Raw genomic sequence first — 27,803 nt, forward strand, 5'->3', positions numbered from 1 at the left:
GCTGGTTCGGTTATTCGGGGTTGAACGACGGCGCGGTGTGTCACGTGACGGCATCTGCTGCTGGCTGAGTGAAGCGTGTTAGCAGGTAAAGAAAGAAAAAGGTTTGTTATGATAATCATAAACAAAAAAATACGGTGGATCCACTTTACTGTAGTGATACTCCGAAAATAGATAGACCGAGCCATAATTTCACGTTGCCAGTTAGCTTAGCCACTTCAGTGCTAAGTTAGCTCAAGCGTCTCCACATTGTGCTATCGTTTTCAAATGCTAAAAATGTATGCTAACTAGCATGCTAGCCAGATAACTCACGGGTCAAATACCTAGCTATGTCCACACTTCCTTCTAGCAGGTTACATTGTAGTATTGTATACGATTTGTAGCTATAACGTTGCTAGTTACATGTTATTCTTTAATGTAATGTTATTAGTCCACGTGTGTGGAGTACAGTGTATGGGCGACTGTTCCTCAAAGAGCGACCATTATCATAAATCATTAGCTAGGGGTACTAGCTAACTGGCTAATATTAGCCGTTTACACAAAGAGCTCCGTCCAAAATTGTTTATTTCGGTCTCTGACTGTGAATGCAAACCAAGTTATCAGCGGTAGCATACTTAGCTAGCTATCAAACGGGCGTTATGGGCTTAATCATGAGGTTAGCTACTATAGTTAACATTTTAGCTAGCTAATGTTATCTATTTAACGATTAGAGCGAGGCAGACCGTTTGGTCTATGCTCAAGCTTACTTTAGACATGTGAACAAAGAATAGATTGGCAATGTTAACGTTATAACTAGCTACGTTAACGCGTCGTTAGCAAGCAAGCCAACGTTAAGTCATCGTCTTTACTGTGAATCATCAAAATAATAAAGTGCTCAACCAATCTAATTTTGGGATGCTCTTATTTCTGGAAATAGCTAGCGAACCTAGCTAACAAATCAATTTTTTTTCTCGATTACAAGGACGCTTGGCTATTTAGGTAACCGAATCCGGTTTGTTCATTTGTGTACCCACCCCGATTAGAGAACACAGCTGTCACAACAACAATGGCAGCTGCTTTGTTAGCTAGACGAGAGCTAGCAAACCAGCTACGCACTATCATTAGATTATCAGAATCACACTTAATTTGTAAATTAGTTGGCTAGCTAGGCCATGTATCCGATTGGCATTCCGTTAATAGCGATACCTAATTTAGCTAGCTGGCAAACGTTAGTAGTTTTTAGTAACTTCACGGGCACATGTCATGAACCATTGGCACGTCTGAACTTTTTTGGGCAGTCCCAAATGGCTGCCCATGATTTGGACGAGGCGCTGTGGTTTGAATGCCTTGCTATAATGTTGAACGCTAGCTTCAAATCCACATTCGCCACTGTCAACAGAGCAACAAAACTATTTATACATTGCCAGAACTTATAGCTGCCATTTAATTCAATAAAATTAATTGTAGCCAGGTGTATGAGTGATGCTTGTTTGACCATTACATCTGTGTTTGTGAGAATGTTTTTGAATGTGTGCATGAGAGATGTAAGTTGACACCAGAACAGCCCCCCCCATGTCTAAATTTAAACATGAGGGGCGATGGACAGGGTTATAGTCTTACATGGCACAGGCAAAGTTGACGACAAAAGCAAGACTCAGTACAAGTAGTCCAGTGAGGTTGAAATGATTATGATGTCCATCTGACTGACTGCCTCTCCCCTCCGTTGTTCTGTTTCAGATTTTTCTATTTTGTACATACATTGTTTTGTATATACTGTATATGATGACTTCAGTGGTCAGCAATCCAGCTCGAGGAACTCGAGACAGAGCGCTGCCCACCACCACACAAACCACACAGCCACAAAAACAGATACAGGTGAGTTTCATACACAATTTCAGGGAAGCAACACTGTACAGTGTACTTTTGGTTGCTGGCAGAGGTGACTGCTACTGGTACTAAGAAAATGTAGCCGCTTATAGCTCTGATGCAATGGATTTAAAAAAAAATGTTATTTGATTAACCCATTGCATTGGGAGCTCTGCAGTGTGCAGATAAATTGTTTTTTCTAAGTGTTCTGTTATGTCTGCCTGCACTTCGTCAAATCAGTTATGTCCCCCCCCCCCCTTTCTACTATGCTACTGGTACCATAAGTGCATCTTTTCACTTGAAAGATTAGATAAAGGCCATATCGGCATATGTTTCAAACCATTTGAAAACAATTTGTTATTGCCGTTTCTAAACGTTAAGACACAGCACAAGAATTGTAGTTCACATGGAGCCAGCTGTGGGTGAATGTAACCGCTGAATGTTTTTCGACAGCTACATATACTCATACCTCGGCCAACTTGACTTAATGTCCCACCAAGCCTTTATACCATACCCAGGGGTCGCATGATCTTTTCTCATGTTATTCCTGCCATCATAGGCACATTTGAAATATGTACTTATCGCCTTTTAGTCTTATCACACACACAACAAATGGAGGCCACCTGGGTGTAACTACTCTTCTTCTTTTTAATGCAGGCCACAGCGGAACAGATTCGGCTTGCCCAGATGATCTACGACAAAAATGATGCCGACTTTGAGGATAAGGTCAAACAGGTGAGGACAGTGTGTGAAAGATGTTGTGAACATGGCATTTGTATAGCAGTCTGTGATTTTTAAGTACAGTACCAATGCACACTCATCCCACACATGTCTGTTTGTGTCCTCTTTGTGTTTGTGAGTGCGTTTGTCGGCACTGCTGAGTTGTTTTATGTGCACACGTTCACTGCCCTAATCGGCACATTTAAATTAAATTTGGATCCTTAAAGTTAAGAATTCCTCACATAATGAAAATCACAGCGCAGTTATCACAAAATATATTATTTTCTCGGTTAGTCTAACTACACGATAAAGGCCTGCGCAATGTTTTAATTTGAAATAAAACCAGAAGAGGTGAACTTAAGTATACTTTGATGAATTTGCAAGACATTCCCAGATGCATATTACCAAGACAGTCCGTGGTGCCACCTCTTTCTCTCGGGCTGGCTCGCCTGGGTCGCATTCATTACTCACATTCTGTATCACGAAGTAAGAAAACAACTAAACGGCCGAGACCTACCTCACTTTGTCCAATTGAAACTCTTGTTTTAGTTCCAAACTGTTTGGACTAATGATTACAGCCCACGCTCTTTTTACTAATGATGCGAGTTTGTTCAGTCTTTGTTTTGTTGCGGCTAGAATATCCTACCCTATTCATTGATTAGGCCCTGCTTTACTGAAGTTGCAAGCCAAGAAATTGAGAGATACGGCTATAGCCGATAGATGAGCCTAGTGTACGGTTCTTGCTCTCTGCCTGGTGGCCGGCCTGCCTATACTGTGCCCCTCTTACTCCATCCCTGTCTAATTTGCTATGGAAGTACAGCAACTAAGTGGTCTGTCCCAAAAACACAATCTTAGGAGTCGATTCTGCTATGTTGACACTCAGAAATGGAGTCCACACCGGGAGTCTCCTCCACTGTCAGTGCCGTTAACGGTTAGAAAAATGTGTCAGAGAAAGGCAAGTGATAGCAGCGAAATCCTGTTTGGCAATACTTTGAGAAGGAAATGGCAACTTTTGGAGGTGGAGTTGGGATACAGTAATGGTAGTACATGTGCAATGTTTAATCGTCGGAAAGGAACTCGCCGTGAGACCCAACCCGTTGCCGACAGCTACGTTGTGAATTCAAGGGGATTTTTATTCATTTTCCTCTTTTGTACTTTTACCCCTTTTTCCTCCCCAATTTCGTGATATCTAATTGGAAGTCGGTCTTGTCCCATCGCTGCAATTCCCCTACGGACTCGGGAGAGGAAAAGGTCAAGAGTCACGTGTCCTCCAAAACACGACCCTGCTAAGCCGCACTGCTCCTTGAAACACTGTTCGCTTAACCTGGAAGCCAGCTGCACCAATGTGTTGGAGGAAACCCAATCCAACTGGCGCCCGAGGTCAGCCCGCAGGCGCCCGAGGTCAGCCCGCGGTGCGCCTGAGGTCAGCCACAAGGACTCGCTGGAGTGCGACGTGACTAGGAAATCCCAGCTGCGATGCAGTGCCTTAAACTGCTGCGCCACTTGGAGGCCCATTTCCCGTAGTTTCAATGGAAACATTTGTAAATAATTATTAAATGGCAGTAAAAAATTGTCTTCTTGGGGAAAGGGGGTACCTAGTCAGTTGCACAACTGAATGAATTCAACCGAAATGTGTCTTCCGTGTCTAGCCTCAACCTGTCTTTAATCACTGTCCTCTACACCTGGGGAGAAGTTGTTGGGGGATTAACTTCCTTGCTCAAGGGCAGAACGGCAGATTTGTCCACCTTGCTGGCTCGGGGATTTGAACCAGCGATCTATTGGTTACTGGCCAAATGCTCTTAACCGCTATGTTACCTGTCGCCAAGTGCTGATCATATGTGTGTATTCCCACAGCTGATTGAGGTGACTGGGAAGACCCAAGATGAGTGTATGGTGGCCCTCCATGACTGCAACGAGGATGTCAACAGAGCCATCAATTTCCTGCTGGAAAGCACCTCTGACACGGTGAGGTTCACCGCAGGCGCTCACATGCATCCACGCTCTGACACATGAATTCACATCCAGTGACACTAACTCTAATTGAAGGGGCAATCTGCAGTTCAAACACCCACAAAGCAAACACCCTGCTACTGTTTTGGTAAACGGCTGAGTGATGGGGCTGGAGAAGTGTAACCACTCTCAAATTTAGAGACTGTTATGGATGCTAGTACTGACCATACATGAGATCCAAATGATAGTTTAAATCATGTTTTCAGCCTATATAGAACAGCGCTCTCCAACCCTGCACTTGGAGAGCTACTGTCTTGTAGGTCTTTGCTGCAACCCTAATCTAGCCTACCCGATTCTAATAATTAGCTGGTTGAATCAGGTTAGTTTACAACTTAAGGTTGGATCGAAAACCTACGCGAGGGTTGCTCTCCAAGGACTGGTTTGGAGTGCCCTGCTAAACAGTGTTTGATCACAATTACATTGTTTACAAACTATGACGTTAAATTGGCTTGTATTTTGTGTTCTTATAGAGTATGACAGTTGATCTATACATCATTAACTTACCTACAAAAATGAATTCCAATTGCAGGTAGACTCTTTAACTACTTTATTAGTCAGTCCCAAGTTTGCGCTCTCAAAGTATTCTCATAACCAAAATCTACAACCTATTACTCATGTTTGCTTATTCAGGTTTGAGTGTTATGTTTGCAATAAGGTCTCTTTGTCATTCAGACCTCCTGGGAGACAGTTGGGAAAAAGGCGCGAGGCCCCGGGAAGGAGGGAGGACCCTCTGAGACGAAGGACAACCGAGAGAAGAGGGATCGCGAGGCAAGCCGGGGCCGCGGGGGTCCCAGCAGGAGGGGCCGTGGAACCAGCCGTAGCCGAGAAGGTGAGAGCCGGGCTCCTAGGGCTGTTAGTGACCATATTACCGCCACAACGACGGTCAAGAGTCGCGAATGTGGTCAAATTCGACGTGATCGTTGAGTCACGGTAACCATTCAAACTGTGCTCTGTAAAGGAATGGAGCTGAGTAGCCTAACCAACTTGCTAATAGTAAAAATAGAAACCCTTGAATGAGTAGGTGTCCAAACCTTTGACGGGTACTGTAGATTTTTCATGCCGAGATGCACTTTTAAGTAGATAGTTGATGGCTCAATGACTTAAAGTCTATGGGAACAGCTAGTGTAAATGAAGCCTTACAGAGTTGGCTGCATCTTCGTCTTCCAGGTAAGGCAGATCAAATATATTTCAGCAAGTAATATGACTAAACTCAAATGTATTGAGGGGGTAAAACACATTTTCTTAGAAAAATTGTGTATAATATCTATGAAGACATTGTAAACGGTAAAATTGTCACGTGTCACCAAGTGTATGGAGGTGTATGCTCAATACAAAATTACAACTGGGAAGGTTCAAGACCCTCGGAGGGATGTATTGCAAAATGGTATACTGTGGACACCGGAGGGTTGGAGTTAAGATCACACTGAATGGTGGATTGGCTGCTGTGGGTGAAAATCCAGCACTTGCAGAAAGATGAAATCAGGCAATCATTATGCATGCGCTGTAGATGTGAATAAAATAGCTGTAAGTGGAAGTATTGTTGTCCGACTAATCAGAGGAGGGGTGGTGGAATAAGGGGGATTAGAAATGACGCAAACAATTTTATTTGCTAGAACCCAAAATCTGCCGTCTTAAAGTAGCAATCCAATTTTTTTTTACGTCGATCTTGTTTCAAACTCTAAGCCAAACGCAACGGTAGCCATTTGGACTAAACTGAATCAGATTATAGACGTCTGAGGTTGTAGTGAACCTTCAGGAGGGTAGCTCTCCAGGAACAGGGTTGGAGAGCCCTGGCATAGAGTTTGAGAGGAATAGGTCTGTCGCACAGACAGAGGCAGCTCCTCAAACAGCTGGTTGATGCATAGAGAAACACTTATTTTACTTCAAGTCCAGTCATTGCGCAACATTGCTGTACTGAAGTTTTGATGGCGTCTTAAAGGGAAGATCTCAGCTTTCCAGTCATAATATATTTATTTCTCAACTCCTAATGCGCAATGATTCACTTTACATGTGGAGTAGCCTACTGGCAACCCCGGACAGACATTCTATATGCTATTACCAAGTTGGTGCATACGAATGCCATGCCCTGATAATGGCCCGTTAATAATGTGTGAAATTGTTTTCCATTTATTAGGATAATATGTAAAGACAATATTAAATTGCGACGAGTCTGATGGGTGAGAAGAATATTCTCACTTGGGAATGAGACAGGCTGCGGGTGCAGTCTAGGCCAGAAACCGAGCGAATGCCTTGGACTTTTCTTTCAAATCATCAATCATCAAATTGCATCATGCTGCCCATATTTTGAATTCCAAGACATTCTACGCTTTATCACTAAGGTTGTTAAATAATTCTAAATGAAGCGTTTAAGACCTGTTTCAAATCACTTTTTACATCACATGTAATAGCCGCTCAATGTGCACACTCCCATGGCAATCATTTGATAAATATCCGTTCTATTTTATTCAGCTGTATGTTCACTTGTATTCATATAACTAAAATCATACAATATAATGGGAATTATAAGCATATCTTGTCTGCTATAAATGAACTAGACCTCAGCCTAGGCACCAGGTGTATGGATTTAGCTAAACGTGTTTGTTTATTAAAGGTCAATTACTGTGAGACAGGCAGTCCATTTTCATGACCGCCACAGCCCTAGGGACACCTACCATCCCCCTTTCAAAGGTACTTAAGTCTTTTGTCTTGCCCATTCATCCTCTGAATGGCACACATACACAATCCATTGTCTCAAGGTTAAAAAATGAGTCTTTAACCCGTCTCCTCCCGTTCACATACACTGATTTCTGAAGTGGATTTAACAGGTTTCCTCAATAAAGGAGCACAGCGTTCAGCTAGTCTCTCATGGAAAGAGGTGTTCTTAATGTTCTGGAAACTGTTAAATCGCCTCTTTGTTTTGCGAGTGTGTTGACAAATGTCATTTGTTTTTGGTGTGTGTCCCCTCCCCCTTACCTTTCAGTGCGGTCAGAGGAGAATGTGTTTGAAATGGGTCCTGGAGATAGAGGGGCAGACCGTGGTCGCAGGGGTAGAGGCGTTGCTGGCAGAGGTGAGTGTTACTGGTACTAAGAAAATAATGTAGCCACGTTCTCTAGCTTTGATGCAATGGGAACCCTGTGGTATCACGATGTGTTTGGTATCGTGACACTTGGCCTAGTATCTCGTCGTTAGTGAAACGCTGGGCTTGTGATGACCTCACTCTGAAAATAGGCACATTTCTTGCAGTTCTAGCATTGTTTCGGTGCGAAAAATGGCACCTTTGTGCGCCCTCATTAGTTTGTATCCTTGCCGTACTTTGAAAATTGTACACTCTTTAAAAAAAAAATGTAAAAAAAAAGGTTTGACAACATGCAAGAGATCAGTCTGCCTCATTCACTGCTATGGTCATTGATCTCCTGAAGAAGATATCCCCTTTTCCTTTATTTCTGTGCCCTCAAATGTTAGAATATACTGGTTAAGTAGCTAGAGAACTGAACAACGTGTAAACAAATGATTAGCAGCTCGCGAGTCGACCTAGTTTTAGAATTGCCCACGACATGGATTGAAAAATGTGGCCTGCCAATGTGTGATGGAAAGAGGAAATATGTAGAGCTGGTTAATTGTGACATATATTGGGCTAGAAAAACGCATCTGTTTTCATTGTGGCAATGGTGCAACCATGACCGGCACCTTTCTTTAGGATACTACAGCGAAGCCTAGTTATTAGAACATTTTTTTTATTCTGGGTCTTTTTATATCAAAAGACCCAGAATAATAAAAACAATATAAAAAATAAAAATAGCTCACACAGCGAAATATTTATGCGCATGTACTACCAAAATGTTCTCAATGTAGAGTCCTGTGTGCCACACAATAAGATTCCACTACTATGCAGTATGCTACAATAGCCTCCACAATAACCCTCCCTGACTTAGTTTTGCAAAACCTACTCTCTACTCTACGGGGCCCTTGTCTCCCCAAAATGGCATGTGATGTGGGCATTTTGTACTTCTAGTAGGGTGGGTGTAGAATTTTAGTTGGCAATGTGTCTATTTGTGTCGCCCAGCTATTACCACAAGTGCCATACAACGTGTGAAATGTACTGTCCTGCAGCTGCTCGGGACAGGGTGCCGGGGGGGGGGGGGTTGTTTTGGTTGGGACAGTCAAAGACAGACGTGCATACTGTGAGGGTGGGGTCAGGGGTGCCTATGACGGCAGTTGCTGTCTCTAGATGTGTTTCGTCATACGTTTTAACTTCAGCAGTCTAGGCGAAGCCCGCTCTCGTATACTGATCTAAAGCCTGTCAAATTGTGTCGCTGTTGTCAAGCTAAAGTCTAAACACTGATTTCTGATAAGCAAGTAACGTTCAAAATTCTCTACCGGTATAGACGTAGGAGTCGCCCGTTATTAACATGCCCCCCTCTAACCTATGCTTGTGTGTTTTTGAAGCAACATATCAGACGTGGGCGGAAACCGTATGTCTGTTTTTTGTGTGTGTTTTTTTACTCACAAACTTCACATGTGGTTATTAGACAGAGGTTTGTGTGTCTTGCAGCAGAGGTCAGACGTGTATCTGTGTGTGTCCTTAGGGTCGGGGGGTCGCGGCAGAGGAAGAGCAGCTGGTGGGAGCCGGTTCTCCTCTCAGGGGATGGGGTGAGTTGGAAAAAACCTATACAGGAGAGCCCACCCGTTTGTCTCCCGCTGTTCATGTCTATTCAGCCCGGTATCCAGGAGGTCTTTAGTGTGTGGGTGGCTGTTTCACTGTAACGTAGCATGGCTGAATAATGTCGACTTAATGATAACACACAGACAAACCCCTAAACAACCTCTCTTTGCCTCCAGACTCTTCAACCCTGCTGACTACAATGCCAACTCGGGCGCGTCTCGCCAGGAAACCTGGGAAACTGAGGGGATCGACGATGGAACAGGTGAGACCTTTCTGGCATGCCAGTTGATTTTTAGATGGCCAACTGGGTTTCCCTGAGGTGTGAAATGAAGGCCCACTCCTTTACAAGTTGTTACAAGTTACATGTTTTAGAGCTTTAAAGTGTAGTAGTTAACAACAAGGGCTGTGTTCATTCGGGAAGAACACAGGAATGTCTACCTACATTTGTCCAATAAGAAACACTTTTTTTTTGTTTTCCGTTGTGATGCGTTTTCTTTAGAGGTGCCTTTTGAACACAACCCAGATTTTATTGTGCTGATTGAGCTCTGTTAGCCAGAGTAGGCCAGGCATGAAGGCGTGTCTAACTTATGTACCCCTACTGTCTCCTACCCGCGTAGGAGGAACATGGCGAGGCACCTTAGAAGATTGGGCTGCGGAAGACTGGAATGAGGATGTAAGTGTTTGCCACTTTTGGCTTTATATTGCAGTGGATACACACACACACACAGACACACACAACAAAGGTTCTCTTCCTGATGTTTCTGTTTTTATCAACAGCTGTCTGAGACCAAAGTGTTCACTGCTTCTGCAAACCACATCATGCCTGGACACAAGTAAGGGCTCCAATCTAATGCTCACCACAGAAAAGCGCACTTTACACCCATGAAATACTTGAGTACCTCTGGCTCTCCCTGCTAGCATGAATTCTCACCATACAAACAAAAAAGTACATTGGCTGGGTTTGCTATGTGTTTCTCTGTACCGGCCTTACAAATGATGGAGATGATGATGGTTACAAGCACATAGCTGAATCGTAATATGTAGACTACCTCAATCTCTGAATCTCCTTCTGTCCTATAAGTACATTATTTTTCCATTACATTCTCACTCTGCTCAACTTCTCATTGAGATATAAATGAGACGCATTGTAAGTAAATTGAAGTGATATCTAATCGTGACAAAGCAGTATCTGGGTACAACACAACACTTTGCATTCAGTGTCCCATTGTAAACTGCTGGTTGTTTTATCCCCCCTCTGTAGTGTGGACTTAGGCTTGCTGCTGCCCAAGACGGGCGGCGTGGAGGCTGAGCTGGGTGGCATGGAGCCCCCCGCCGCCGAGGGCCTCGGGGGTCAGAGCCTTGTATTCACCAACTCCCATCACAATGGCACTCGCACCGCCACACACAGCTACGCCAGTGCCGCCGCCAACAGCTACGCCCCCGCCGCCCTGGTGAGGCAGCCAGCCGAACGCATGCCCATAACATGGTTACACGCATTCATATTCTTATACATACACACTAGTATTATGCTCTCAAGTGAATTTAGACGCCTGGAAATGCTTTCAGACTCACATTATCAACTCTCTCCCCCCACGACAGTCCTCAGTCCTGGGCTCTGGTTTTGGAACTCTGAGTGGGCCCAAGCCAGCCCCGGATGAGGTCAGGATACCAGAACAGCTCAACGGGCCCCGGCTCGCCCCGCGGCCCAATCAGCAGCTGGTCACAGCGGGCAACGGCAGTGTCGCCAAAGAATCCGGTCCACCTGCAGTTGAAGTCCCCTCGCCCATTTCCGCAAGTGAATTCAAGGCCCCAAGAGTGGAGCATGGCCCAATTCCAACCTCTCAACTTAAGACACACGCAGGTACTATCACACGGAAATCAAGTTTCAAGTGTGTGTACGTCATTGTCTGTCTATCGGCTTGTCGAATAGAAGATGGTGGTTACAAGCACATAGCTGAAACTTGATGTGGACTACCGCTCACTGAATCTCCTTCTGTCCTCAAATTGCATTTTTCCCCCCCAGTACATTATCACTCTGTTCAACTTCTCTTTCTACCCCCCCCCCCCCCCTCCCCAGTGGGAGGAGAAGCATCAGGGTACACCAAGAACCTTAAGTCAGAGTTCTGTTGTAAAAGCAGCCGCACATATCCGGGCCCTATTAATTCCTAGTCCAATCCCCTGGGTCCTAACTCCAGATCTGATGAGTCTAAGCAGTGTAGTGGTGGTGGCGCAAACATTGAAGGAGAAGGGAGGCAATTTCGGACCAGCAGCCATACTGGCATAAGTTTTTCATGCATGTATTTACTGTACTCCCAATACCACCGTAAACCCTTCTGTCGGTTTCTCTCGGTCTTCTCCAGTGGATCTGAAGATGCAGCCGGAACCATCCCCTGTCCTCAGCAAACTGGCCCAGCGGCAGCAGCAGGCCCAGCAGAGCTCTCTGCCCCAGGCAGAGCCTCTGTCTCTTCCCCCCTCAGTCCCCACTCCCCCAGGCCACGGCCACTACGACGCCGGGCCCCCGCCTTCCCCCGGGGTCAAGCTGGCTCTCGACCACCAGGCCCCCATGGCTGAACCCCCACAGAGGCAGATCAAGACCCAAAGACGCAGAGTACCACCTCCCTCCAAGGTTAGGAAACGTGTGTGTGTGTGTGGGGGGAGGGAATAGAGGCTGCCTGCTCACTCAGAGGGTACATACAAGGAGTGTTTGTTTCTCTATTTGTAAACATCTACAAGTAGTGAGTAACTTTGCATGCTCTTACACATTGGGCCTGAAATGTCAGTGTGCTCATTAATCACACTGTGAATAGCGTATGTACATTGATGTGATTTCATGTGTAAATGTCCCTCACCCTCTTTGATTACGTCTCTCGCTGTCTCTCCTCAGATCCCCTCGTCTGCGGTGGAGATGCCAGGCTCGGCAGACGTGTCTGGTCTCAACGTGCAATTTGGGGCTCTGGACTTTGGCTCGGAGCCCAGTGTGACTGACATGGGCCAACAGGCCGAGTCTGCCAGGGAGCCGGCCTCCACAGCCGTACCTCAACCCCAGATTAGCTTGTTCTCAAAACCTGGACCTGCCAGGTGTGTTTCAAATAAATACAAAATAATTAGCCTAATTAGTCTCACTGTTGTGTGAGCGTACAGGCCAAGGTGAACTTGTCTCACACTAGCTCTTCCCTCTGTTGCAGTGAGCCCCTGGGCAGCTTGCCATCCATGCCTCCTGTGTCGGACCCCAGTTTCCCCTCCCCGTCTCTGGGCTTGCCCAGTGCTACGCCTTCCCCCTCCCTGGGTCTCCCCAGCGCCGCTCCGCCCTCCTCCAACCCCTCGTCTAGCAGAGTGGACAGTGGCCCTCCGCGGAGCTTGCCCTCGCACCTGGGCTACTCCCAGAGCAAAGACGCCCCCTCCGCCCCCCTCACCGTGAGTAACCCACACTATAGACACGGTCTCCGACTTGTCACTCGTAAACCTGGAGATAATGATGGTAACAAGCACATATCTGATTATTATGTGGAATACCTCAATGACTGAATCTCCTATGGTCAATGGACATTTTCAAGACTCTAAGCGTGATTTTAAGATTACTAGAACTTTAATGTAACATTTACATTTAAGTCATTTAGCAGACGCTCTTATCCAGAGCGACTTACAAATTGTAACAGCACGATATGCCCAAGAACACCCTTTCAAAAGGCTTGTGGCCACTGATACAGGACGTATCGTTGGTAGTGAAATCAGATGGTCCTCTGAGTGTCAATGTCTTCTTTCACAGAATGGCTATTGTGGCATGAGGACACAGGGCCCACAGGACTGTAAGTACCCATGAGAATTTGTGGTTGACAAAAACAGAAACCCTTTTGAAGGAAAAAGGTTTTCTTAGTTCATGTTTTAAGACAAGAAAACGAGTCCAGCGTGCTTGCTTATCTGTCGGTTTCTCTCTTCTTTTTCAGCAACGACATTGGCCTCTCGTACCCAAAAGCCAGAGTCGCCCCCCATGAGCAGTGAAAGTGGCCACCATGTTCCCTCCCCGGCCCCCATGTCCGCCCCCCTGCCATCCCTCAGCAGGTAAGCCCATAACTCACCCCCTAGTCATTCTCATGATAATATTTACAAGTACATAGCTGAATCTTAATATATGGACTACCTCAGTGACTGAATCTCCCGTGTTGACTCGGTAGAATTGAAGTCCTTGTTATCGGTTGGTTCAACCCTTTTTAACCCTCTCAGTCCTGAGACCCCAGGAAACATTGTCCTTTCATTTATCTACATGTCCAGCCCTTATATTTAGCCTCACAATGAAGTGTTTTGCCATTTTATTTTCAGGACAACCAGGGCTACTAGTAGACCACACAATTTGACATAAACAGTGGCTTTCATGAGATTTATTGACTAATGTCAATTGGAAAAAATAAGATCCACCAAACCAACCTGATAAAAATGAATTTATATGAATGTTGTAAGTACAGATTGTTTGCTGGGAAATGAATATCCAACTAATCAGTAACAACTGTTTGGTGTTTGTGACAGCAACTGTGAGCTTATTACAGTGTTATGAACACTGGCCTGGGATTTCCTGTGATCTGTCCAGAAGAAGTCCTTCTAATGAGCTTGAGGGTCATCGGGCAAAGCATGTTTGTGAGAGTCTCGGTTTTGAGCTCAAACCATTTGGACGTAACAGCCTTTAAAAAATAATAATAATTTAAGACCCGGGCCCCTCCGGGGTCCAACATTGTCTCAAACAGTGCTCTAGTGTTAATCACACAAACTAATGGTGTCTACGGCTGCAGAAGAAATGGACAAATCCAAACACACAATGTTTAACTCGCTGCAGTCTAAGCCTACCAAGCTATATGGAATTGCTGTAAATATAATAATTTAACTACTTGATTTTTAATTAAGAAATCTAGAAGTATTAAAAATATATATTTGATTAACATTTTTGTTTGGCCTTACTGCTATTAGCTCATACAAACTCATAGAATAAGATTACCAACATGGAACAGAGTCACCCCCCCACCCTTTACAGCGTCTGTATGAGATTTGAGAGATCGGGAAACGTGTATATACTACACATAAGTTTTAGAACACATACTCATTCAAGGGGTTTTCTTTATTTTTACTATTTTCTACATTATAGAATAATAGTTAAGACAAACTATGAAATAAAAAATATGGAATCATGTAGTAACCAAAAAATCAAAATATATTTCAAATCTTAATTTTATTGGTCACATACACATAGTTAGCAGATGTTGTGAGTGTAGCAAAATACTTGTCCTTCTAGTTCCGACAGTGCAGCAATATCTAACATGTAATCCTAACAATTCCACAACTACTTAATGCACACAAATCTAAGTAAAGGTATGGAATAAGAATATATACATAAAAATATATGGATGAGCAATGACAGAGCGGCAGAGGCAAGATGCAATAGATGGTATGAAATACAGTATATATACACAACCGTTCAAAAGTTTGGGGTCACTTTAGAAATGGCCATGTTTTTGAAAGACGAGCAACAAAAATGTGTCCATTTTAAAATAACATCAACTTGATCCGAAATACAGTGTAGACATTAATGTTGTAAATTACTGTTGTAGCTGGAAACTGCTTTTTTTATTTTTTATTTTACAGTATATCTACAAAGGCGTCCGGAGGCCCATTATCAGCAACCATCACTCCTTTGTCCCAATGGCACATTGTTAGCTAATCCAAGTTTATAATTTTAAAAGGCTAAATGATCATTGGAAAATGCTTTTGCAATTATATTAGCACAGCTGAAAACTGTTCTGCTGTTTTAAAGAAGCAATAAAACGGTCCTTTATACTAGTTGAGTATCTGGAGCATCAGCATTTGTGGGTTCGATTACAGGCTCAAAATGGCCAGAAACAAAGTCCTTTCTTCTGAAACTCGTCAGTCTATTCTTGTTCTCAGAATTGAAGGCTATTCCATGCGAGAAATTGCCAAGAAACTGAAGATCTTGTACAACGCTGGGTACTACTCCCTTTACAGAACAGCACAAACTGGCTCTAACCAGAATAGAAAGGGTGGGAGCACAACTGAGCAAGAGGACAAGCACATTAGTGTCTAGTTTGAGAAAACGACATTTCACAAGTCCTCAACTGGCAGCTTCATTAAATAGTACCTGCAAAACACCATTCTCAACGTAAACAGGGGTCTCCGGGATGCTGGCTTTCTAGGCAGAGTTGCAAAGAAAAAGCCATATCTGACTGGCAGGCAAAATAAAAATCTTAATCTTTTCTTTTTATTTGCCAGTCTGAGATGTCTTTTGGTCAAATTTGAGATTTTTGGTTCCGACCTGCGTGTGGTGAAGCGGTGATCTCTGCATGTGTACATCCCACCGTATAGCATGGAGGTGTGGGGGTGTTTTGCTGGTGACACTCCAAGACACACTTAACCAGCATGGCTACCACAGCATTCTGCAGCGATACGCCATCCCATCTGGTTTGGGCTTAGTGGGGCTATCATTTGTTTTTCAACAGGACAATGGCCCAACACATTGTCCAGGCTGTGTAAGGTCTATTTTACCATGAAGGAGAGTTGCATCAGATGACCTGGCCTCCACAATCCTCCGACTTCAACCAAATTGTGATGAGTCGGACCGCAGAGTGAAGGAAAAAGCAGCCAACAAGTGCTCCGCATATGTAGGAACTTCTTCAAGACTGTTGGAAAAGCATTCCAGGTGAAGCTGGTTGAGAGAATGCAAAGTGTGCACAGCTGTCATCAAGGCAGAAGAATCTCAAATATAAAATCTATTTTGATTTAACACTTTTTCGGGGAGGGGGTTTACTATATGATTCCATGTGTTATTTCATAGTTTTGATGTCTTCACTATTATTCTGCAATGTAGAAAATAGTTTTAAAAAAATAAAGAAAAGCCCTTATGAGTAGGTGTGTCAAAGCATTTGACCGGTGGTGTATGTGGATTTTTTAAATATATTTTTTATGGGTGTAACCTTTTTTTTATTTTGGCACTAAACAGTCTCCATATACTTCAATTCATATGTTTTTTAAACTGGTACCGGGGGACCTTCAGATGAGGCCTGTGGGTTCCTAAAACAAAACCAACATGTTCGTGAGTCACCTTTCCACAGAGTGGTCATATTAGTGTGCAGCCCAAACTGTTCGGACGCTACAGACACGTTGGCAGGTTGGCTGTACCGACTTCAGACGAGTCCCAAGACGCTTGTGTGGGTCGTCGAGCAAAACGAAGAACACGTGTTCGTGAGAATCATCTTTACATAGAAGGGGTCATAAGTTTGTAGACCAAACCGTTCGGACACTACAGATTTTGTGAGGAGGCCGATTTTTCGTTATATCTCATAGTCAAACACCGCTCTAGCTCTGCCACAGTGCGACGTCGGCGGATGCGGTGGATTGAGACGAATCAAATGTTAAAATATATCTCTAGCTTAAATTTGAGGGGGGGGTTAAAAGGGGTTTAGAGGTCAAATGCACTTGCTTTACGGTGGGACTCATTGGGTTAACGTTACCCGTTTTCTCTGCTGCTCTCTCTCCAGTCATGTGACCAGTACATACTCGTCAGGATCTGCCCTCTCCACTAGCTCCTCCCTCACGGTAAGCACCACCTCTTCTTCTTGGGCTAATGTAAAACACTTCCTAGATGGTGTGTGTCTATGGTTGTTGATCACCGAGGGACTGATGTTAAATAAGCACAGACGCTGGAGAGGAAAAGGGCAACCGGTTTTAAAGATAAGCTTCTGTCAGGCTAACTCTTCCCCCACCCTACCATACAGATGACCAGTGAGGAGAACAGCAGTCTCCACGCCTTCTCCTCCTCGGGCCCATCGATCAACGCCGCTGTTAGCAGCTCCAATGGCATGATGCACGGCCCCGGAGGACTTGGTCTGACTGGCAACGCCGCCCTCTCACCCGCTGGGCGCACCGCCCAACCTCTGCTGACCACCACCTCGGGTGAGTCCAGGAGAACCCTGCCGTCACACATAGGTTTGTTACGGTCACTTAATGTTCTCCTCCAGGGTTTCCCAAACTCTGTCCCCGGAACCCCAAGGTGTGCACATTTAGTTTTTGGCCCTAGCACTACACAGCTGATTATAGTAATCAAGTGTTGATCATTTGAATCAGCTGTGTGGTGTTAGATAAAAACAAACCGGGCACCCTTTGGGATCCTGGGGACAGAGTTTGGGGAGACCCTGTCCTACTCCCTCTGCTTATTTGACCGTTGTGACCAGTGTAATTTGACTCCTCTTCCTCTCTCATTCTGATGTTCCACAGGCAAACCCCCCCCTAACCTGGCCCAAGGAGTGCCCCCTCTGTTGGCCAATCAGTACATTATGGGCCCTGGAGGCCTGCTTCCTGCATACCCGGTAACTACGCTACCACTCTGTCCTCTTGTGTGCCCGTGTGCTGTTTTTTTGTTTTTTTTAATGAATTCCCATCCATTTCGCTCTCGTCTTTCTATCTAGCCCGCCATTTGGTTCTTGCTTAGCGAGTTGTGGTTGACTATTTCAGTTGAGATGTATCAATGGACCTGTTTTCATTTGGTCTTTGTCCTGTTTTAAAGCAGATCTATGGCTATGAGGACCTGCAGATGCTTCAGTCTCGTTTGCCTATGGTGAGTGACCTTTCACACATGGAACATCCCTTGTGTCGATGAAGAGCAATGCAGCACACATTTCTGTTTGCCCAGATGGACTCTCGTATGGTCTCTGGTTTAGATGTAGTTTTAATAGACCAGGCATAAATAAATGTTAAGGATTAATATTGTCTGTTGTGCCCGTCTTTAATATGGAGATGATGATGGTTGTTACAAGCACATAGCTGAATCCTAATATGTGGACCGCCCCAATGACAATCTCCCATCTCCTGTGTGGAATCTGATTTTATTTGGTGGTGTTAGTTTTCTCTCCTTCCGTCTCTCGTTTAAGCTGGTGTGTTTCTCCATCCCTCTGTAGGACTACTATGGAGTCACATTCCCTGGTACAGCGGCAACGATGCCTGGCAGAGATGGGCTAGCCAACAATCCATACTCAGGTAACGCTTGTTGCACACTCGTTTACAAATGCACAAATCTCTGAGGCCAGAACCATTTCTTGTGTGTTCACCATAATATGGAGATGATGATGGTTACAAGCACATAGCTGAATCTTAATTTGTGGACCACCTCAATGACTGAATCTCCCATCTCCTCTAATGAATTGAACAAGTAGCTGATTCAGCCCCATCCCGCCATGGAACGATTCATACTTACTATTTAAGAATATGTTTAATTTGTATATCGCTTTTTGTGAGTTCTCAACTCTACTGTGGGGGGAAAACGTTAGACAATAAAAATAACATGTATTTAGAATGAAGGCAGGTGAAATGGCAGTAGTGCAATGGGTGCTAAATACACTGGGACTAGGACTGTGAAAACTAGTCTGTAGAAGTGGCTTTTATGGCTGGTATTTAAGAAAAAGACGGGAAAAAAGTCCCAATGATGGAGGTGCATGGTCAGGGAGAGCGTTTGGAGGTGACTTCGCCTAATAGCCAGAAGCGTGTCTGTTCTACGAAATGAATATGTTCCCACCAAATGAATGTGCGCTGAACTGACACACGTGATTGGTTAATGACCATCTGATGTTAAGATGGGAGTTAAATGTTATAATGCGTTCACCTCAGACAGCGGTGTGTACCCTCCTGTAGCGGCTGGCGAAGTCATTCAAAGCCTGTACTTTATCGCTCAGGGTGGCACTTTCCACTGCTACTGTTTTTGCAATGTAATGATATTAAAACAAACTCAGACAACCCCATAGTAGAATAGTTGACCTATTTACCAAGTTGGCTCGTGTATTCTATCCGAGCTAAATATTCCTTGCCAGAGCCATTGGACAAGTGGTCAAGTCTGTCCAATGCACAACCATTCTTAATGGGATCACAGGAAAACAGTTTTGAGAGCAGCGTTGCCTAAAAACAATATGAACAACAAACAAACAAACAAAAATATATATATATATATATATATATGTGAATAATGATTTCTGTTTATAATAACAATCAGGATGTAGTGTCCAATGGGGTGAATACAGATGGACGAACCCCATGCTTCAGCCTATGTACATTTTATAGCCATGATGCTACAGCTGATAATGCTTATTGCTCATAGACCATTTGATATTATAGATCACGCATAGGCTATGTGCACATGGTCCAATATGTTACAATGAATTAACAAGTTTAACATGTTGTTGGGCACATTTCTAGAGGTGGAAATTATATTTTAGGTGGTGTCGGCATTAATTTATTTTCATTTTTGGAGTAGAATGTCCCTTTTATAAAACATTTTTAAAAAGTCACCAGAACTGAGCTGCTCAGTCCTACATAAAAATGATCCTGGGTATCCTCTAACCAAGGGATTGGTTAAACTCTCAGTACCTGTACAAAATGATCCTCTTTCCCTAATATGATGGTCATGACGTTATTACATGAAAAGTGAGGTTTACTTAGCCCCAGACAATAGATCTGCGATTAGGATCTGGGATTTTCGGGCGGGGGGGGGGGACTGTGTGAACCAAGGAGGCGAGCGTTGGCACGTTACTTCACAAGGATGTTCCGGGTATAAGTGAGAGTGCTGTTGTACAGATTGACCATGTCTTCAAGGGCCCGCTCACTACAGTCAGACTCAAAGGTGGGCTGGATGTGTTCCTGAAAGAGGAATGGGTTGAGTTTCCTCAGGTCGCGGATTTAATGGTGCCCTTTAGTTGGTGGGGAGTAGTTTGAGCGGTCAGAGACGCCTCGCTCGATGACAGCCAAGTCCGTGACATCGCCAGTGATAATAAGGTCTGTTTTGTGTGTTGTCCACGGTTGTGGGTGGGAGCATTTACCTGTTGCACAAAGTTCAGCCAGTCCAGCAAGTTAAGTCGGCAGCCACAGAGCACTTGTGTGAGTCAACATGGATGTTAGTCTTCCAAATGTGTGTTGGCGAGGGTGTGGCATAGAGGTTAATCTATTGAACAAAAATATAAATGCAACGTGCAACAAGTGTTGGACCAATGTTTCATGAGCTGAGATTTCCTTACATACACAATTTATTTTGCTCATTGTGCACTCATTTGTTTGTGCACACATATATCCCTGTTAGTGAGCATTTATCCTTTGTCATGATAATCCATCCACCTGGCAGGTGTGGCGTATCAAGAAGTTGATTAAACAGCATGATCGTTACACAGGTGCTGGAGACAATACATGTTTTTTATTAAGGCCTCTCTAAAATGTGCATAATTTTGTCACAACACAATGCCACAGATGTCTCAAGTTGTGATGGAGTGTGCAATTTGCATGCTGACTACAGGATTGTCCAACAGAGCTGTTGCCAGAATTGTAATGTTCATTTCTCTACCATAAGCCGCCTCCGCTATTTTAGAGAATTTGTCAGTACATCAACTAATCAAATCTTACTGATCACAAACACATGGTTTACAGATGTTAATGCGAGTGTGGCGAAATGCTTCTGCTTCTAGTTCTGACAGTGCAGTAATATCTAACAATTCCCAACAACTACACACATCTAAAGAGATGGATTAAGTGTGTATATATATATATATATATATATGTATACACACACACACATACACACATACACATACACACACACATACTGCTCAAAAAATAAAGGGAACACTTAACACAATGTAACTCCAAGTCAATCACACTTCTGTGAAATCAAACTTTCTACTTAGGAAGCAACACTGATTGACAATAAATGTCACATTCTGTTGTGCAAATGGAATAGACAACAGGTGGAAATTATAGGCAATTAGCAAGACACCCCCAATAAAGTAGTGGTTCTGCAGGTGATAACCACAGGACCACTTCTTAGTTCCTATGCTTCCTGGCTGATGTTTTGGTCACTTTTGAATGCTCGCGGTGCTTTCACTCTAGTGGTAGCATGAGACTGAGTCGAAAACCCACACAAGTGGCTCAGGTCGTGCAGCTCATCCAGGATGGCACATCAATGCGAGCTGTGGCAAGAAGGTTTGCTGTGTCTGTCAGCGTAGTGTCCAGAGCATGGAGGCACTACCAGGAAGCCAGTACATCTGGAGACGTGGAGGAGGCTGTAGGAGGGCAACAACCCAGCAGCAGGACCGCTACCTCCGCCTTTGTGCAAGGAGGAGCAGGAGGAGCACTGCCAGAGCCCTGCAAAATTACCTCCAGCAGGCCACAAATGTGTCTGCTCAAACGGTCAGAAACCGACTCCATGGGGGTGGTATGAGGGCCCGGCATCCTGCACGGTGTTGGGCTGTAAGCACAACCGCCACCTGTGGACGTTTGGCATTTTCCAGAGAACACCAAGATTGGCAAATTCGTCACTGGCGCCCTGTGCTCTGCACAGATGAGGGCAGGTTCACACTGAGCACATGTGACAGACGTGACAGTCTGGAGACGCCGTGGAGAATGTTCTGCTGCCTGCAACATCCTCCAGCATGACCGGTTTGGCGGTGGGTCTGTCATGGTGTGGGTTGGTATTTCTTTGGGGGGCCGCACAACCCTCCATGTGCTCGCCAGAGGTAGCCTGACTGCCATTAGGTACCGGGATGAGATCCTCAGACCCCTTGTGAGACCATATGCTGGTGCGGTTGGCCCTGGGTTCCTCCTAATGCATGACAATGCTAGACCTCATGTGGCTGGAGTGTGTCAGCAGTTCCTGCAAGAGGAAGGCATTGATGCTATGGACTGGCCCGCCTATTCCCCAGACCTGAATCCAATTGAGCACATCTGGGACATCATGTCTCACTCCATCCACCAACGACACTTTGCAACACACTGTCCAGGAGTTGGCGGATGCTTTAGTCCAAGTCTGGGAGGAGATCCCTCAGGAGACCATCCGCCACCTCATCAGGAGCATGCCCAGGCGTTGTAGGGAGGTCATACAGGCACGTGGAGGCCATACACACTACTGAGCCTCATTTTGACTTGTTTTAAGGACATTACATCAAAGTTGGATCAGCCTGTAGTGTGGTTTTCCACTTTAATTTTGAGTTTCACTCCAAATCCAGACCTCCATGGGTTGATAAATTTGATTTCCGTTGATAATTTGTGTGATTTTGTTGTCAGCACATTCAAATATGTAAAGAAAAATGTATTTAATATTTCATTCGTTCAGATCTGGGATGTGTTATTTTAGTGTTCCCTTTATTTTTTTTGAGCAGTGTATATATTATTTACCTTTATTTAACTAGGCAAGTCTATTAAGAACAAAGTTTTATTTTCAATGGCGGCCTAGGAACAGTGGGTTAAATTGTCAGCTCGAGGATTCGAACTTGCAACCTTTCGGTTACTCGTCCAACGCTCTAACCACTAGGCTACCCTGCTGTGTGTGTGTGTGCCTGTGGAGGGAAGAGATTGTGTGTGAGAGAGAGATGGCCCAGCGGCATAGGCAAGGTGCAATAGCTGGTATGAGGTACAGTATATAAATATGAGATGAGTAATGTAAGCTACTTTAAACAATGCCACTTTAATAGTGACTAGGGTTCCATTTATTAAAGTGGTCAAGTCTGTATGTAGGCAGCAGCCTCTCTGTGCTAGTGATGGCTGTTTAACAGTCTGATGGCTTTGAGATAGAAGCTGTTTTTCAGTCTCTCGGTCCCAGCTTTGATGCACCTGTACTGACCTCGCCTTCTGGATGGTAGTGGAGTGAACAGGCTGTGGCTTGGGTGGGTGGTGTCCTTGATCATCTTTTTGGCCTTCCTGTGACATCGGGTGCTGCAGGTGTCTTGGAGGCTAGGTAGTTTGCCTCCTGTGATGCGTTGTGCAAACCGCACCATCTCCGGCCTCACAACCGCAGACCGTCTGTAACCACGCCAGCCCAGGACCTCCACATCCAGCTTCTTTGCCTGCAGGATCATCTGAGGGGTGCCGAGGAGTACTTCTGTCTGTAATAAAGACTTTTGATTGGCTGGGCTTGGATTCTCAGTTGGTGGGCTTAGCTTCCAAGTCTGTCCACCCATGGCTGTGCCCCTGCACAGTAAGGTGAAATCCATAGATTAGAGCCTAATGAATTTATTTCACTTGACTGATTTCCTTCTATGAACTAACTCTGTTAAATCTTTGAAATTGTTGCATGTTACGTTTTTATATTTTTGATTATAGTTAAGAAAACCGAGGTAGGAGGTGCTTGCCTTGGGGAGGTGGTAGGAGGTGCTTGTCATTTTAAAACCAAGGCACTCGATAGCCTGAACGAGCAGCAATCTGTAGGTTTAAAATATGGCTGTGCACTTTTTTTCAATGCATTTGTATCCAGGTGGAGCTGCTACATTCTTTCAGTGAGGCAAATCATATCATTGTCATGTACTCGTACGGAAGAGGAGACTTGTTTTATGTATTGTAGAGTGTAAAACGTGTTGAGGCGTTGGTTGGAAATGGAGTCATTGCATTTTGGTTGGTCCTCTGTGCTCTGTATGGACTGGAGTGGGTGACGTCAATAGCCTGCAGACCTGGCAAGTAAAATGTATTGTCCAACTCTGTTGTGCTTGTACTGCACACACTCGACTTTTAATTTGCTGATCAGTTTCCTGCCGCCTCGTTGTCTTTGCGGTCTGCATGTTTTCCGGAAGATCTGGTATTGCATAAGGCTGTTGAGCTACTTGCACAGGGTTGTTTATAAAATAATAAAAAATCTAAAACTTCTGAGGAATCCTTGTAGTGGAGGAAAGGCTCTGCCATTTCTTAGTCTTTGGTCCGGCCTTCTATCCAGGAGAAGAGAAGTGGCTAGTATTCGAATCCAAACATTTAGCTAGTTGATTGGATACGAAGGCTAGTTTTTAATGTTTTCGGTTTAGAAAACTAGATTTTTGTATTCCGTACTCGATTAGCTTTCAAATAAAGTGAAAGTTAAAAATAATACTACACATCAAAAAAATAATAATTTATTGATAAATTCCCAGGAACATAAACCCATTTTGGCTCTCATTCCCTCCTATGCATTTGCCTTTTTAAAAAAATTTTTTTTTTTTTTATCGATCACCATCTCTCCCCTCTCTTGTTTAGGTGAAGCGACCAAGTTTGGCCGAGGGGATTCGTCATCCCCGGCTCCCCCCACCAGCCTTTCACAGGGCCCATCCTCACAGCCCCCCCAAGCTCAGAGCCAAGGCCAGGGCCAGCAGAACCAGAACCAGGCCTTCCTCAACCCCCTCTGCCCCCGGGCTACGGCTACACCGGCCTGCCCTACTACGCTGGCATGCCCGGGGTGCCCAACGCCTTCCAGTACGGCCCCACCGTCTTTGTGCCTCCAGCCTCGGCCAAGCAGCCCAACATGGGCCTGGGGAACCCCTCCAGCCAGTACCACCAACAGCATCAGCCCAGCTACGGCCAGCACACGTATGGAACAGGTATGTGTGAGAGGATGACCTGAAATCAGACCGTGTGTGTCTGTTGTGTGCGTGGCTGAGAGGGAGATCTTGCTTAGCGAGCATGCCGTCCCCCCCGCCCCCCCCTCTGCCGGATATAGTCGCTGTTCACATGCTATTCTAGCCAGTTACCTTATTGCTTCTCTCTCTCGGTTCTTCTCCCCCTTCCTCCTCTGCTGTCTTTTTTATTTATTTATTTATTTTTTACTCTCCCCCTCCACTTCACTCGGCCCTCCTGGTCCTCTTCCATTCCTCTCTCAGCTTTTGACGACCTGTCTCAGGGCCACGCGGGGAGTACAGTAAGGGAGGGTACGGAGGCTCTGCCCAGTCACAGGCCAAATCAGCTGGCAGCGGCCCAGGGAAAGGTACACTCAATGAACTCGGCTGCCCCAGGACGCACCCCCTCCCCCTCCCCGCCTCCTTCACTGTTGTCCGCCGTGATTTACTACTACTGTTCTGAAACACCTTCCTCACTACTAAGAAATACTACCTCACTCACTACTAACTCTTGAAATGGTGAACTCCCTCACTAGAAATGTTGAACATTGCCTACTGGCGCCGTGCCACCTCACAGGGTCAAACTGACATGTTTAATGTGTCCTCTCGCTCACAGCTCCAGGTTTGTCCGGCTCGGGCAGCAGTGGAGGGGTGCCTGAAATGGGTGCTTCAATGTACAGCAAGACACAGGTGAGTCAGTCCACACCTGGTGTTCAGTTGTTGCTGTTGGGCGTTTCAGCTAAGTCATGTCTGAGAATAACGAATAGACTTCAATTTAAACGGCTGGTTGGATTAATTGTGGTTAATGGCAAAGCTGTCTGATCGAGGAGCACACAACCCTCAGTACCACAGAATTGAGTCATAAAGATAGGTTCAGGATTATACTCAGTCATGACATAATATAATGGTCTTCTGCCCCCCCCCCCCCAGGCCTTTGATAAGCAGGGCTTCCACACGGGAACCCCCCCTCCCTTCAGCCTGCCATCTGCCCTGGGGGGCACAGGCCCCCTGAACCCTGGCGGTGCCCCCGGTTACGCCCCAGCCCCCTTCCTCCACATCCTGCCTGCCCACCAGCAGCCCCACTCCCAGATGCTGCACCATCACCTCGCTCAAGATGGACAGGTAACACCGTAGACTTGTATTCTCCACTTGCTGTTAATGAACACCATATGCATGGTCTCCTGGGGAGCTGTACCACGCCTCCATGGCTCAACTAGCACTCCTGTAGACTAGTCTTTATGGTGAAACTTGCATCCAGCCAACCAGAAAAGCAAGGTCGACACAATTCAGGCATTCTTGAAAGTCAAAATAATCCTTGTCCTGCAAGGAGCACTATTTTTATAGTTGTAAAATTTGATTTAGCAAGCAGTAGGCATTTAGAATTGAATGTGGAGTGGAGCGTTATAGTTACATGATGACATCACGTGCCCCACATATATTTGTGCCCCACAACTATTTGTCAATCATTTACTCAAAACAGTTCCCAGCATTTTCTCGCAGTGAAGTTGGACCAAATTAAAAATCCGCCTGTCGGACGGATAAAAAGGTTAATCTTGTAGAATGTTTCTCCTGTAGCTGCCGTTTCCTTTACACATGTTTTAGCTGAATAAACGTGGGTCAATTGAAACCCGCCCTATTGACTTGGGTGTATGTGTGTGCCCTCTCGCCCCCCTGCAGGGTGGTCCGGGTCAGCGCAACCAGTCCAGCAGCATGCAGCAGAAGAGCCAGGGCAACAAGTCCAGCTATGGCAGCCCTTACTGGGCCAACTGAAGGGCACTGTGGTGGCACCTAGGGGAGTCTGTCCTACTCATCCTTAAGGCTCTGTGTGTGAAGCTAAACACAAACACACTGCCCAAACATAACCCTCCTTCTCCAACTTCCCTCACCCCCAAAAGTCCTTACATTTTCTTTCTTTTCCCTTTTTCAAATTGGTTGTACATGTAAGATATTTATGTATGTATTTATATATATAAATATATATACTGTATATGTAATAGTAGAACAAGAAATGTGGTGGCTGCATTTTTATTTTTGAAGGACGTTTTTGTTCACTTTTTCAAAACTGCAGGAAGACGTTACAGCAAAATCTGAACTCCTATAGAGAAATGGATAGAGCTTTACCACTGATGAAATGAGGACATCTCAGATGGAGGGTTTTCTCATTAACAAACTGCATTTGTCTCCTTTTTTATACACATCTCAGTGACCCAGCTAATCCCACTTATTTTGATGCTCTTTTAAAACTCCATTTCAATTTTGTAGCTGTAGATCTCTTCCCTGTTTTCTGTTTCTGGTGGGGGGGGGGCTCTGGGGAGGGGGGGCGCCTCTGTGCCCTCCCAGCATCGATCCCCCTCAAAGACTTGCCCATTCAAATTTTATATTTTAATGTAATTTTAACCATCGTTTACCTCTAAATAAAAGTTCTGCGCTGTAACTTTGTCTTGCGCAGAAGTTCTTTGTCTGTAAGGGACTATTGTCAAGGCAGGCTGGTCTTGGATGTTGTCATAAATGTGTGTGTGTGTCGTGTTGTCCCTTTTTTTTTTTAAACCAGAGCTCTAATTGACCAGATATACCACGACACCTTTACTCAAGCATCGTCCATACCATCAAGGTGTCACTTGCAGAAGGGCGGACACTAGTGAGCACACCGCTAACTTGGCAGCCATTTAATTTCACATTGGCTTAACATGCACAATACGCGTCCTCAGAAACCCTAGCAAGATCTCTGGAGATGCTCAAGTTGTACCCTTTACAGCTGCATCTCTAATCGCAAAAAAATATCAACTCAGCAATTTCAACCATTTTACGGAGTCCATAGAAGGAAATCAGTCAATTTTAAATACATTAATTGGGCTCTAATCTATGGATTTCACATACTGGGCAGGGGTGCAACTGTGCCCCTCGCCTGAGCGGGCATAAGCCCACCCACTGGCTAGGCCTGGCTCCCCAATCAGAATAATTTTTCTCCACAAAAGGGCCTTTAGGTAGCCTAGTGGTTAGAACATTGGGCCAGTACACCGAAAGGTTGCTGGATCGAATCCCTGAGCTGACATGGTAAAAAATCTGTCCTTCTGTCCCTGAACAAGGCAGTTAACCCACTGTTCCCCGGAAGGCTGTCATTGTCAATAAGAATTTGTTATTAACTGACTTGCCTAGTTAAATAAAGGTTAAACAAAATAATTATAGTAATA

The 27,803-nt window shown here is 44.9% G+C and overlaps 1 non-coding gene and 1 pseudogene across 1 annotated transcript; both read left to right on the top strand.

Moving 5' to 3' along the window:
* LOC135514323 (ubiquitin-associated protein 2-like) lies at positions 1–27,046 on the top strand (annotated as a pseudogene).
* On the top strand, positions 12,697–12,772 carry LOC135514451 (small nucleolar RNA SNORD121A). The gene has a single exon (XR_010451680.1). It is a non-coding gene; the product is annotated as a small nucleolar RNA SNORD121A (small nucleolar RNA).
* Positions 27,047–27,803: the final 757 nt, after the last annotated feature.

The sequence above is a fragment of the Oncorhynchus masou genome, chromosome 25 (genome assembly GCF_036934945.1).
Source record: "Oncorhynchus masou masou isolate Uvic2021 chromosome 25, UVic_Omas_1.1, whole genome shotgun sequence".
In the NCBI taxonomy this organism is placed as follows: Eukaryota; Metazoa; Chordata; class Actinopteri; order Salmoniformes; family Salmonidae; genus Oncorhynchus; species Oncorhynchus masou.